Raw genomic sequence first — 16,087 nt, forward strand, 5'->3', positions numbered from 1 at the left:
ATATATCCTCTGTATATCCTACATGACTAACAAAGCATCTGAGTGCTTATGAGAAAACCTCTGAAACTTACGAATTATTTGAACCACAAGTATTAGGAAACCATAAAAGGTGGACTATTTTTGCTGTCTCCAATATTGCTGTATATGCATACTGATAAAAACAGAACAATTGTACACGACTGTGACATATGATTTGAATATATGCGCTCATATCGCAAACGCTTATGTTTTAAGAAATTTAAGTAAAAGTTATTTTTTAACACACTCCGGATCAATCTTGTTTATTTGTTATAATTTACGGAGAATACTTGACAAACCAACATTGTCTAGGTGGTAGACGATACACAAGACCACGAATATATATTACTTAATTTTATTTTGATCCATCTTATTCAAGAAACTTTCAGAAGAAAACTGGACTGTCTAAAAATATGATAAACCCCTTGAAGAAAACCTTGTGGGGTCTACTTGCGTGAATGAAGTCATTTATGGGGTGTTTCTAATGTTTCAGCAGCATTACACCCCCCAGAAAACAGTATGCGGCTATAAAATCAAGTGCAGAATTCCTGGACCGAAAAGGCCAAAAAGCCTCCTTTTATGCCAAGCCCTGGCACATGCCCGCACAGCGAATAAGGCACACATATTTGGTATCCCCATGCACAGGAGAAGTGGAATAATGTGAAATGCGATTAATTTTGTCCGTGGTCCATTTTGTGTGTGAAAAAGCTAGCATAAACTGACGCATTTGTTAAAAAAAAAGGTAATTTTATTTTGTTCCATCTTATTCAAGAAACTTTCAGAAGAAAACTGGACTGTCTAAAAATATGATAAACCCCTTGAAGGAAACCTTGTGGGGTCTACTTGTGTGAATGAAGTCATTTATGGGGTGTTTCTAATGTTTCAGCAGCATTAGGCCCCCCAGAAAACAGTATGCGGCTATAAAATCAAATGCAAAATTCCTGGACCGAAAAGGCCGAAAAGCCTCCTTTTATGCCAAGCCCTGGCACATGCCCGCACAGTGAATAAGGCACACATATTTGGTATCCCCATGCACGGGAGAAGTGGAAGAATGTGAAAGGAGATTAATTTTGTCCGTGGTCCATACCGTGTGTGAAAAATGCTAGCATAAACTGGCGCAATTGCTAAATTCTTGCATTTTTTTCCAATTTTGCCCACTTTAGAGAAAAAAATAAAAATGATATATACTGACAAATGCCACTAAAACAAAGCCCTATCTGTCATTTAAAAAGAGTGTAAAATTCAAAGATGAACTTTATTCACCTGCTGAGTTATAGTCATCTAAAGAAGCGCATAGCAAAATTGTGAAATTTGCTCTTGTCATTTAGCTGTAAAACAGCCTAGTCCTTAACCGGTTAAATCAGATGACTGAGCGTAAAAGTAATAATATTCAGCATCTATATTTAATCATGTTTATAATTATTATATTTTTATGTTTGATTTTACTCATTCAGCAATATTCAAATCCATTCCTGAGAACCTACATAAATTTAGTAGGAAGTGATAATTAATAGAATTGCTATACAGCAGGTTTGCTGGAAATGTCTAATTCTCCACCATTCTCCTACATATCTATTAGTAGACAGGGGTGTTCCAAGACAACCAGTGCCTGCAGTCCATTGATAGAAAATGGTGCAGAAAAGGCAGAGTTTATTCTGCCGAAGGCTTCACAGCGCAATGCTGGGGACTTTTAAGGTTACATGTACACGTTCCGTCTTTTGCTGTGGAAAATATGCAGCAAAACCGCAAGAAAACGCAAGAAATTAGCAGGAAAAAAAAGTACCTGAAGGTGCGTTTTTTATGTGTTTTTCGGTGCGGTTTTTACCTTTTGCTGCGTAAATAGCAGCATTTTCGTGGTGCAGGTTTTGCTGCGTATTTCTCCAGAACTAGGGAGATAGAATTCGCAAGTGGAATCGCAAGATAAATTGACACTCGAAAATAAGCACCACGGGTCAATTTACGTCCTGAAAAATACCGCAGCGTGGACATGAGATTCCCTGGAATCTCATTGCCTATGCTGGTACGATATTACGCTACGGTTTTGCTGCATACAAATACGTGCGGCAAAACTGCACATATGCATTGGCCCTTAATATGCAGCCTAGTATGAGGGAGCAACTTAGACATTATTTATAAGTGAAACTGTCTATCTATCTATCTATCTATCTATCTATCTATCTATCTATCTATCTATCTATCTATCTATCTATCTATCTATCATCTGTCTGTCTGTCTGTCTATATAATCTTGCCTTATTTTATATTAAAATGATTAAATTATATATAGAGGACATGCACTGCTGTGTGGACTGTATGAACTGTGACAGTAATGACTTATCTTGTAACCTCCATGGGGTGCCCTCTCGTAATATCTCTGGTGACCTTTGTGACCCAGCCAATCCACTGTCATTTTCTATCAAGCCTCTTGGCACAGAGAAAATAGGGAGAGATTTTTTTCATCTGACACGGTTGAAAATATGCTACTACCATGTGATACAGACGTATCTAATGCAACCTTAGCATCCGAGACATGAAAAAACTCTAGAGCTGCTGACTGCAATGTACCCTTTGCAAACTGGTTTTAATCTATCTGCTGTCAGGGTGGCTTGCTGTATTCGCAAGGAGCCCCCTGTAGAATCAGAAAGGTTAATGGAAGGGACACACCTGTTTGGTAGGCTTGTAAATATTGCTCCCACTGGTATTTTCTTTGCAGTGTGTATGACTTCGACAGAATTTTTAAGTGGTGGGATGGGGACATGTTGAGCCGGCACAGATTTTAGACACCTGAAACTAGTTCTGAAAGTAAGAACACTAGATTGTTCCCACCGAGGTCATGTACAGATTACCAACAGTGATGTGGCCTCTTTGGAAAATAATAATAAAATAAAGGAATGAGAAGAAAAAAACCTGGTAAATAGTTCAGTTCTCACTTGCACTTAACACTTAAGATACTGTATTTTACTAACTGAAGCAGCATTTTCAGTAACTATTAACTTACCATGTAGCAGTGTCCCAATAATATTTGGTTATGAAGGGCTTCTGAAGTCGACAGACCCTTGTACATTTTTGAATGCTGTTTCTTTCTACATTCATGTTGGAAAGTTGAGGTTTCTGCCCTACCTGCTACTAACATTATCTCTTTTCTAGACGTTACCAGATAGCGATGTGTTATGTTATGACATACCCTCTGGTGACTTAAATGTTGCAATGGTATTACTTAAAACATTTTGTTAATGTTTTGATGGTTACTTTATATAAACTCAAATGTTTAACTTATATATTGCACAGAAATAAGCAGACAAGTCATACCTGCTACACCAATATGTGCTTAGGTTTGAAGGGTTCTTTCCAATAAGGTTGATGTACCTGTATTAGATATGGAGGAGAGCGACAAAGACTAATGTGCCATTAAGAAATATGTTTTGTATTAGGAATATGCAAGAGTTTAAGCATTAAGCATTTTGGGGGCGGACACTGTAGAGGACCACTTTGCAAGAATTGTATATGGACCCTTTGTTCTCCAGTAGCTCGTCATAGAGCACCCCTTTAATGTCTCTCTTGCCATCCACCAGTAATTGTGAGCCATAAAATGAATTAGCTCAGTTCCTTAAATGTAATCTCATAGACAGTAAAGGTCCTCTTACACGGGCTGACATGGGCCGTGTAAGCGAGCGCTGATAAACGAGACAGCTCGTTTATCGGCACCCGTTTGATCCTTCACAAGGAGCTAGAACAGAGGCGAGTGCTCGTTACTACGATCGCTCGTCCCCTTACAATTTTACACAGGGAGATGTGCTGCTGGCAACGATATTATTGTAGGCATTTAAAACTATACAATTGTCGTTCATTTGCTGATCGTTGCCCGGTTTACACAGGGCAATTATCTGTGAACACTCGTTTGCTGGTGTAAAAGGTCCCTAAGAAGCTGCATTTAAGATAACAAAGGACCCCTTACCTACAGGGCCTCTGTGCCAGGTTGCGCACATGACATTTCTGCCCCTGAAGCAATTGCATTATTTTAGGGAAAACTGAAACTTTTCACAGTATTTCACTTGTTAGAGCAGCAGTTTGTGCCCCAGATCTGCTATTCTCTGTAACTGATTGCAGAAAGCTACAGTACACTTGCAACTATTATCAGCCATCTTAAGAAGCTAACTAGATATGTCTTTGGTCACTTGGTCATTTTTTTTTTCTAAGCGTGTCTGTAAGTATTATGTATATTACTGCCATTGTGTCTACCAGGTCTACAAGGATTAAAGGGGCTGTCCACTACTGGATAACTGATGGCCTATCCACTGGATAGGTCATCTGTATATGATCTGTGGGGGTCTGACACCCGGACTCCGCACTGATCAGCTGCTCCGGTCGCTGCTCCCGAAGCAATTGTCTCCGGTCATAGAATAGTGGCTGGGCTGCAGTATAACAGTTCTGCAACACCGCTGCTATGCAATGTATGGAGCCAACTGCTTCCGGCTCCGTAGATTGCATACTGTGCAATGACATCCAGTTCTGCAGGCCACCAGAGCAGCTGATCGGTGCGGGGTGTAGGTGTCTGACCCCCACAGATCATATACTGATGAGCTATCCGGTGGATAGGTCATCAATTGTCTGGTATTGGACAATCCCTTTATTACGCAAGGGAAAGCATTCCAGTACTGTGATAGGAACACTCATGCAAATTCCTCCTCTTAAATGGGTTATCCACAGGAAATGTGTTAAGTGTTTTATCGCTGGGGGTCCCACGTCTGGGACCCAAACGATCTAGAAGATAGAGTCCCAAGTTCCCGTTTGAATGGAGCGGCATCACGCATGTGCGCTGCCACTCCATTCATCATCTATGGGACTGACGCGGATAGCCAAGTAAAGCTATCTCTGTCAGTCCCATAGAGAATGAATCCTGCGGCAGCTCACATGCGTGACCCCCACTTCATTTGAACAGGGGACTCAGGACCCTCCGTTCTCTTGATCGGTGGGGTTCCCCCAGTGATCAAACACTTAGTTGTTATGGTGGGATAACCCTTTTTCAAGGTCTCCTAATCAAAACAATTACAATAATATTTTGAGATATAAAACAATAAATAATTGTATTAGTGATCTAAAGTAAAGATTGTGCTGAAAATTATCTGTAAATAAAGGAGACATACAATAAATTTGCCGTTTATCATCCCAATCTTTATAGGGGTTGTCTCATGAAGACAACCTTTTTCCATGAGCCCTATTGGGGTATATGGATGTTATAGAAGGGGTCCCCAACTTGAAACCTCCTTCCATTTGACAGAGAGGAAAGCCATAACAAAGAGCACTTAGTAATACTAAAGTAATACTAAAATATATGGCCATTCACAGCTTCCCCTGACAAGCAGTTGATTAGGGTTTCTGTAGTCGGACCTTTGGTGATCAACCAGTTTCAATCTGTTCTCAGCTGTTGGTCGTGAAGTAGCAGCAATAATTGAGTAGCTTTTATTGACCCCAGGCATTATGTTGGCACTATCAGAGATTGTAATGGCCACCGCCGCCGGTCCCTGCTCTACCCTACACTTACTAGTCCCCAGTGTCTTTTGGTTCGCAGCCGGCGCCGCACCTCTCCTCCACTCCATGCTGCTGGTGGCTCTTCTTCTGTTCCTAAGTCAGCCACTAGCACGCAGCCTACCTTCATAAAGGGCCATTGTGCGCTAAATTCACCCAGCTTTCCCCGGTATTTAAGGTACCCTCTCCAATTCCTCTTTGCCTAAGTAATTAGGTTCCATACTCTAGCTTGCTAGATGTACTCTCCTGTGTCTTCTTTTTGAATTATCTGTTACAGACCCTGCCTGAACTTCACCTCGCCTGCCTGTTGCCTGCCCTACCTTTTGCCGGCTGTTTACCGTGATGAATATCTGCCGCCTGTCCTGTCCTGACTTATGACCTATGTTCAGACCTAAGAACCTGTCTGCTGTTATTGTACCTCACCTGCCCACACATATGCCATTGTCAATGGAGACTACTCTGGGCGTAGCGACCTGGAGATTTCAGCAGCCAAGTCCACATCACTGTATGAAGTTTTGAGGGATGAATATATGATCCCTTATAGACTCCACTCTCCAGTTTAGCCCTACGCCAAATCCGTTGGCAACACATTGGGTCCACACCACCCTTTGTTAGGCCCTGTGACAGTCATCAACATCTACGGGCTCTGTGACAGAGATTATTTAATTATACCCAAGTAAGCAAATTTTTTTTAAACTACAAACAAAAAGTGCAACCACAAAGGTTAACAAATTGTGTCTTTTTTGTGATTCACACCATATTCGTAAGCCACATACATACTATTTATATCAGTAATGTATCCTAGGAGAGATAGAACGGAAGTGTCAGGTTTTAATCTCTTAGAATGCAAGGCTGTGTACGAGAAGAATGGATATTTTCTATTTTCACCAGACCTGCCTGAAGACTAATATGCTGTTGTGAGCTGAGATACTGCCAGGTACATTTATAGAAAGCTGTAACTTAAATCCTCCAGTCTGAACGCTGCAAAATGTCTGTGTTACATCTCTCCAGAGGGAGCCAGGGAGCAGTTTAAACACAGACAAGCAGGTATTGTATTGTCAGCGGCTACATACAGACAATAAGTCACCATAACAAGATTTAAATGATATTATGAAAAAAATTTACGGGGAAAGAGATTGACAACCAATGATTTTTTGATATGACAATCTGTCATCTATGTCTGTACCTTATTTCCCTGTTGAAAAAAATTCAATATTGACTATAACCCACAATGGGAAAGCAAAAGAGGGTTATGGATTCACTCACAGAACAATACCGTAAGCCCTGAGTCTATGACAACATCACCAGGCCAATATCCTGTAACAAATACGTCTCAGCATGGTGGAGGCGCAAATATTTTTTAAGTCAAGCTTTGCTTTGAGAGTCACTTTAAATATTATACTACGTTATCTAGAATTCAGTTTTTTTATTTGAGATACATTTATGTACCGTAATTGTGCAGAAATTTAACATAGGGATAACAGTATTATTCGTAGTTTAAACCAATGGGCAAAGGGACAATAAAGAACCCACCATGTCTAGAACATAAATGACTTCAGGATTGGTTTGTAATCTGTAACCATGGTGCAGCAGCTGTATCAACCTGGTGAACATAAGTTTTCATAGGAGCTGTATACACTAAACGGCAAAATATTTGTTGCAGCTTAAAGGAAAGGTGTCGCAAATTATTTTTTTTAAATATAAATTTGCTTTTTTCTGTCTTTTACTTCTCTATGGGGGCTGCCATTTTTTTTTTCATCTCTGTATGTGTCGATTAACGACACATACAGAGATGGAATATGGCACATACATCCCCATAGAGAATGCGAACGGTAGCCGTTCCATTCACTATAGTGTACGCCGTCTGTGTGGGAACGGCGCATGCGCCGCTCCCACACAGTCCAAAAGGAAGGTCTTCGGCCGAGCGACATGCGGCGCCATTTTCATGTGGACCGGAAGCCGCGGCCGGACAGTAAGATGACTACTTCCGGTCGCGGCTTCCGTCCATCTGTTCAGAAGCAAGGACTAGGAGCAGAGGGAGGGGACGGAGCGGAGGCGGCAGGAGCAGGTAAGTTATGTTTGGGTATGTTCGTGTTATACTGTGTGATTACACTGTATCTAATCCTCCTACACTGTGCATTCGCTCAAAAAATGGCGGCACACAGTGTAGGAGGTTTGAACATTCAACCCCCTCCTTTCTCCCGGCACTAGCCAGGATAAAGGAGGGGGCATTGTGTGAGCACACTAGAGCGTGTGTGTCTACACCAAATTTGCAGCATAAAGCAATGAGGTTGCTTTACCACATTGCAATGCTACAATTTTGGGAATTGCTCCCTCTAGTGACCAGCACATGGAAATGTTATAAATTAGAATCTAATTTATAATATTTCCTGACTTGTGAAAAAATTAAAAAACTTAGAACAATGTGTAATCATTTATTGCCTAACAGTTTAACTAAAAAAAAAGAAAAAAATATTTTTCTAGCGACACATTCCCTTTAATTATTTTATTCTTACATTGGATACATTGGAACAATAAAAGCAAAGAGTTGCAAAAGTTTACATAAAATTATGTGGCAATGATATCTGGTATAATGGTAATTGTCACAGCTATTATATTTATTTATGAAACATGGTTAGCATCCATCATAATATTACAGAGTTACGTCAGTAAATTCTCAGCATTGCGGATTCACAAGATGACACAGCCTGACCTTTTACTCTAGTGGAAGAATTTATAGATACGTCTGAAGGTATTGTGGCTTTGAGCTACATAAGGGCACCGGACGGATGCCAACCTGGCACCAGTCATTCATACTGAGCAAATATTATTTTTTTTTACTTGATATCTACTTTATGGTTTTAGACTATGCTAATTATTTTAGTTATATAAGCTATACAGTAGTATAACATTTGCAAATTGTGGGACTTTTCAATAAATGTATTTTGCAGAGAACGTTTGGGGTATTTTATTTATGCTGTGATCTGATGTAAATCCAAAACCCAGTCAGTAAATTACTGGTTACATATTGGTTATCACATATGAAGACTTTGATGGTAAAACTGTAACTTTGTTATTGATTGAGCATGATGAGAAAATTACAGTTTACCATTACTTTCGTGACAGCCAATATGGCTGCAGTTCTTGTAGTTAATTACGTAAAAATGGGAGTCATAACAAAACAGAAAACAATAAATATTTAAGTATAAAAAAATGTAATGGCCAAACTTTGGCAACTACTGTAACTAATGATTTACTAATATATTGTTAATGTTTTAGGTGGAAACTCTGTGGAAGATGAAAACAGCTATATTTTCTATGAAAGCAACATTAGTGAAAATACATATAATGAAAAGATAGGGCCAGGTATTACTTCTTCACCATCTGTACAACAGATTCAAATTTAGAAGAATTTATTGTGTTTTCATTAAATGTATTACTTAATTTTGTTCTTTTGGTTAGAATTTAATGGAGAAATTAGATATTGTGAATTTGCCTACCGCATGTTGCATTTTTTATTTAGTCCCCTCATACCACAGAGATCCCCTCCACATTCCTCAAGCGATATGGGAATTTGGGTTCAGTCATAACTGGTCATGGATGGACTTAGACAGACCCTAAAAGGAAATAAAAAAATAGACTGTCAGAAAGAGGTCAACTGACGTGGCTTGATGGCAACACTTTGATTTGGTTTTCTAGATACTGTACCATCACACTGTAAATAAGAACATTTGCACACCACCCGGGGCTACATTTGCATTACTGGACCTAGGGACACCTTACAACATATATCTTCCTAGGGCTATGCCAAATGGTAGCCTATAAACAAGGACAATTTGCTACAACTTCACTTTGAGTCCAAGTTTAAAGGGGTTGAACAATGCTTCTTTGTTAGAAGGTTCCCCCAACAATAAGCCAATCACAAGTTGCCCCAATACTGAGCTCCTCAGCAATCATCTGTAATCGATGAGGGAACCTGGCAGCAAGTGCCTAATTCCTCTGCAGCGCCACCACAGGGGAAATGAAGCATTACATAGTTCCCATTAAAATCAGTGGGCTGTCCTTGTAATGCTGGCCATGCTGAGTCCTCCAGAGTAAGAGACTTTTTTTTTGTAGCTGCCCTTCACTCTGGATAATAATTGAGGGCCTGATTGGATAGCCGCCCCTGTAAATATCTTTATTGTACTTCAACAAGAAGAATGTGTCTTCTGAAGCTTTCATTTATAATACCGCATAATGAATATTCCAAGATTTTCCATTGTTTGCTACATTTTAAAACCTTGCATTTCGTGATTATTTCACTCTATTACACAATCTATTCGATAAGGTTTTCACCTAGTAGATATTCTCTGGTCCCTGGGGTAATTTGCCAGGTTTATGTAAGAAATATACAACTTGCCTTATTGTGGAATTATACTGGACAGTCATTAATACATATTTTGAGTTATGATTGAGTTACTTTGTGATAAGTAAAACTAATAAAACAATTTATAATATAATGTCTGCATGTTTCTCATGTTATATCTTTTCATGTTACTTTATAGGGAATTTAACTAGAACATTGTGTATTTTCTATTAATGGTAAAAAGTAAATAGTGTTGGTAAAATGAGAATGCGTACCCCTGTGACATAAGGATTTAACAATTAGATCAGCATACAGTTCCTCTAGGCATGAGCTGACATCTGTCATTTAACTTTTTCCCTGTAGTATGAAATAAAAGTAGAACAAATGACCACCCAATGGGAACACCGGTACATCTGATTTGCAGTTAGGTGTCATTTATCAGATTGAGATTTTTTAACACATTCAGTGGAAGTAAGCATTTCTCTCAATAAACGGTGACATTCTGTTTGGTTACATGATACAAATTTACTTCTGTTAAATAAGTTGCAACCAAAGCGGGATATTTGTTGCCACTGCATTTTAATAATGATCTGAGAAGTTACAATCAGTTGTAAACAATGGAATTTTTGCCACGTCGAACGAATCCAAACAAACGACTGACACTTTCAACATATTCCCCCAGCCCGCGGGAGGTCATTTTATGGCGCTGGTTGCAAATCCGTCTGCTGATGAGCTACAAGAACTTGATAAATTACAGAAAGATGAGTCTCTCAAGCTGGTGTGCGTGACAGCGCCAGTCTTTTTACGAAAACTGTAGCATACCTTATTGATTTAACTCTTTCCCATCTCCCATATGTCAGGAGTTATTGCCGCGAGCTGTAAATGGAGACTTTTATATCAAATATCTTCATTATTGCAACAGTCCTAGTGTCATATTGGGTTCGTAGACCCACTGGGCAGTACCGCCTTGACGGTATGGCACCTGGCCAACAGGACGCAGGTCACAGTCTATAGTTCGCATAGTGTACCTGTGGCAGCTCGGACAGTAGCAAGGCAGGCTAGGCTGGGACTAGGCAGCAGGTAGACATCAGGCATGGAGTAGCAGGACAGGCATGGAATACAGCACAGCATGACTACAGCTCAGCAAGGCACTTGACCAGGATAGCACGGGATACAGGATACAGGTACGGGGAACACTGGGAACAGGAAAACACTAGAAGACCATTTGCATAGACAGACTTTGGGTATGACAACAATGCTCATGGCATGGGAGGAAGGGGGCTGGGCCCTTCTTATAGCCCAGGGTGCTCTGGGAGCAATGAGCTCAATCTCCCACCTGCATGCACTTTGGCTTCTTAAGTCTGGACTGAGCGCACCCTGGTGGTTACTGTGGAACAGGACGGTCGTATGTGCAGACATCTCTGGAGAGAAGGGCGTCGACTGGATGGAAGGAGTTCGTGGTCAGCGACCACGGACGTTACACCTAGTCACATTACAAAATGCCCAAAATATAGAAAATAGTAATAGTGCCGCTTTTAGTTGCATATGTAGGAAGCCATACTGGCCAAGGACAATAATTCTAAAGTTGAAGAGCATCTATCAAACAATTTTGTGGATGAAATTTAGACAATGGATTCATTCATCATTGAGAAGGACCTATGAGGAGCTCATAGCACAAATATCTATACGACGCTAGGCCTCAAAACAATACCTTCAAATTCTAAGAAGAGGATTTTTACATGGAATTTTTTCTATATTCCATGTATGGACTTGTATAAAACCATGGGCAGATAAAAAGTTGATGAGTTGCCAATAGTAACCAACCTAATTCCATTTTACATTTTCTAATATGAACTGCAAAAAATGGTAGCTAGAATATAATTGTCTTCTATAGGTAATTGCTCGAACTGATCTCTTCTCATAGAACATGGGGCCTAAAATACTTTTTCCTTGTCAACTTTAACTATAAAAGTTGTGTTTGTAGCCCACCAGTCCTATATACCCAATGCCTGTGTTAGGCCAGGATCACACACACAGGTTTTTTTTAAGCCAAACACAGGAGTGGACATAAATGAAAGAAGATTCATCAGTCTTTATACCTTTCCTTTCTTTTAGATTTACTTCTGGGTTTGGATAAAAAAAAAATAAGCCAAAAACTGCATCAAAACTGAGTGTGTGATCCTGGCCTTACAAAGTTTATGTAAACTTTATACACCATTTCTCTAGGGTATTAGCACAATTGGTCATATGAATTGGAGAATTGTTTGAAACTGTTGATTTTATTGATGTTTTGTGTTTCTTAAAATATAACATAACACATTTTTGGCCCATTTTTGGCTTCCATCATTTTGCCAGACAAAACAGTGCTGCATACTGCGCTATTTTTTCTCCAAATGTGACGGACTCTGCAGGAACATGACTTAACCAAGTTATATTTTATCTGTATGCTAAGTCATCCCAACTTTTATTCAGAGGTGACTGCTTGCATATGTAAATTGGGTCGGTTTTGCCCAGTTTTTAAGCTTATTTCAATTGATATTGGCTATTTTATTTTGTCTTTATTAAGAGGGAAAATCCAGCATTAAATTCTCGGAAGAAATTATCCGTGGGTGTCTTTTTTTGTTCTGATTTCTCTTATTTAAAAGACCCCCACACAGACGTAAATGTTAACATGGTAACAGACAACAAACAAGCCCTGTGACGTCTGATCCTGCCATCATAATGCCCTTCATCAGTTCGCTAATTCTTAACATACGTTTGGTAGGTGAGCAAGTAGTAGGGGACAGATGGAAGAAAGTATGACTGCAGGACCAGACTACAGAGGGTTTGTTTGTTGTCTGTTACCATGGAAATATATAGGCCTATACTGTATATAGGCCTACTTAGAAGCTGAGGACACAAAAATGATAGGACATTATTTATAAAAAAAAAAAAATCTGAAATGTATTGGAACAGTAAAAAAAGTATAAATTGTTTGCGAAAGTGTACATAGACTTCAACTGCGCTATTATATAGGACACCAAGATTGTATTCCTGGTTTTCACACTCATATATTTTATGTGTATGCTATACCCTTATGGGTAATAGACATACATGATATGTATTTGTTATAATTGTAGAATGTAACTTAATTTATCGCGTAAATCGTTGATGAAATATACAGAAATTCTATACTGTATACTCCCCACTGTCAGTAATAGGGTCGGTACTATATATAGCAGGTTCAACCTTTATTAGTAGCAGATGTAATTATTAATAGGATCTAACATGCACTAAGTGTTTTGCTTTTCAGTATCCAGGGCACATAAATCTACATCAAGTACGATTACTTGTCTAGTTGTGAAAGGACAGGATTGGGGGGTCAAAGATGACAGCAAGGCTTGGGCATCTTAGGCTATATAATCTTCGCTGGGCTTGCTGTGGTACATGTTGGACTCTTGCCACATAGTGATGAGCAGGCCCTGTATAAAGTCTAAAGCACTCAAGGGTTTAACAGTCAATTAAAACATAATCCACACTGACATGACGCTCTTTTTTAGCATGGTGTCCTAATTACCTGCCATTTACTATGCCAGTGTTATAAGTTGTATTGCTTCTGTGGCACCAGCATTCAGTCTGTAATTATTATAATTGATATGGATCCGTCAACAGTTGTACAGAATATTTTATATGGATGACTATAAAAATGACAACCGTTTTGTGTCATAGAATTAATTTTTCAATCGAAATAATTTTGTATTTTTTTTCAACCATGTAGTGTTACATGACTTTATTGTTTAGTGGAATTAAGGGTGTCCTCTGAATTATGTAAAGTTTATGGAAAAGCAGTCGAAAGTCTTCAATCCAGAGTACTAGGGGATCCTCCGATGGGTCCAGGCTCTAACAATGAGCCCCAAAGGTCTAGCAGAAAACAACCACATTTAAAGCCGAGTTTGGAGCCTATCACTAGTCATTAGGATGTACTTGATCTTATTGTTCGGTGTGTGCAATGATAGCTACAAAGTTTATGATGCAATTAAAAGTTGACATGTTTTGCACAGAAGGGGGACGAGCTCTCAGAATCATTGATCTGGTGGATCTAAGGAACCCCAGTGCAACACTGCGCTAGAGGCAGGGCAACTTGTTACTTTGCATGGATGAGGAATATATAGATCCCACTGATTCCTTGTTTGTGGATATGCCACATGTGAACAAGAATTGCCCTAGCCGCAGTCCTTGAGACATAGGGACTACATCACCACACATAATAAGGCTCATATATCAACAGAAATAATGTACTACACATTTGTAGTTAATTGTAATGCCTGTGAATCTGCATCACATTTATTTTAAGATGTCATATGTAAATTTTATCGATTTGCTGCAACTTAAACTGTAAGACTGGTATACATCGTACACATAAGCCATCATTTTCGTAAGAAAAAAAAATTTGTACTTTAGATCATATAGACATATATTGACTAATCTACTATGTCCCTTTTTTAAAAAAAACTAAGGGGGGAAATTGGCAATATTAAAGGTACAAGTGAAGTAAATCTTGGCTAAATATGGAGTATGAACTGACCACCATATTTTCTGCCAATTGAAACATGAGCCTTAATGTTTTTCCAAGGTTGGCATTTCCTTTGCTCTCATCAATAAACTATTTTATACAGTCTTAGAGAAGCCAAATACATTTTCAAATCCTCTATTAGGAAATGCAGAGTTAAAAGATAACCCTCATCTATTAGCAAGAGTGCAAAACAGCTACTAAGAGTACCTCTTGCTCTGGGGGACCCAGCACATCGATTTCAAAATGAAATGTGTAGTAATTAATTTCCCCTGTGGTGGCGCTGCAGGGGAATTGTACACTTGCTGCCGAGTTCCACCACAGATTGCGTCTGATTGCTGACGGTACCACCAGTGAGAAACCCTGTGATCAGCCTATTTTTTGGTGACACTTTTAACAAAAAAGTATTGTGCAAATGGGGAAAACCCTTCAAGCATGTATTCTCTAATTCTGAATGCTTCACAATTTTCTAAATATTGAGCATGAAATAAAATATATTTTTTTTAGTTTCACGGAGTGAGGAACTTAGTAAATGATTCTTATTGAAACATGTCTAAACCTATACTCATGTACATTGGCCTCATTTGTAAATCCCCATTGTAATTCTGTTGACTTGGTTAAGGGGCTGTTCATAACCGAACAAAGTGCAATGTCCTAACATTACATGCAATATGTCTGCATATGAGGATTTATGGGGTTTTCTCTCCATAATGTGTAAATCTGACTATTGGGCCTCCCACCGATCTTTAGAATTGACTAGCTTTTGTCCCATTTGGCAAAAGTAGTCCGCACAAACACGGGGCCTCTCTCAATTGAAATGAATAGAAGTTATGGTAACTCTATAGTCCCTGTAACTCCTATTCATTTCAATGGAGAGAGACCGAACATGCACAGCATCACCAGCAAACAGGACCAAAACCAGCCTGTTCTTTGTTTGGTGGGAAATTCCATTTAAACAAATTACAAATTAATTTTATTATCCAAAATGAGGAGATATTTCTGAAAAATGTATAAAAACAATTCATTATTTGACTTGTTCATTTTACTATGCAAATTGAGATATCTCCAGTAGCTGTCTGAATCATTAATATAAACAATATCCTATCATGTGTATATGATGCATCTCCTTCAATAATTTAACTTTATAAAATATTGAAACCATAAAATACATATACAAAAGGTAAAAAATGTATTGATGGACTCTATGCTCTCAATATATAAAAATATAGTGGCCTGAACGTATTATTTAATGGTTCTAGACTGCATCATGATAACGCTTTGAGATAAAATATTGTAGCAGTAGTGAGGGCGTACGCACCATAAATGCACAACATGCTACTTCTATTGGGCCGCGAGAGAAAGTGGTCCCAGACCAGGTTGGCTGCATCCCTTTTTTAATGGGTGGTGAGAACCTGTGCAGAGATCTGTCTCCACAGATCCTACAAACTATAGGTCGTTTTACACAAGCCAATGATCGGGCAAACGAGCATTCATATGAACGCTCGTTCCCAATCATTGCCCTATGTAAACAGGGCAATGATCAGCCGATGAACCAGCAAACGCTTGTTCATCGGCTGATCTGCTAGTTTATGCAGCGATAAATATTATCATTGCCGGCAACACATCTCTGTGCTGCCAACATGATGGAAA

The sequence above is a fragment of the Rhinoderma darwinii genome, chromosome 11 (genome assembly GCF_050947455.1).
Source record: "Rhinoderma darwinii isolate aRhiDar2 chromosome 11, aRhiDar2.hap1, whole genome shotgun sequence".
In the NCBI taxonomy this organism is placed as follows: domain Eukaryota; kingdom Metazoa; phylum Chordata; class Amphibia; order Anura; family Rhinodermatidae; genus Rhinoderma; species Rhinoderma darwinii.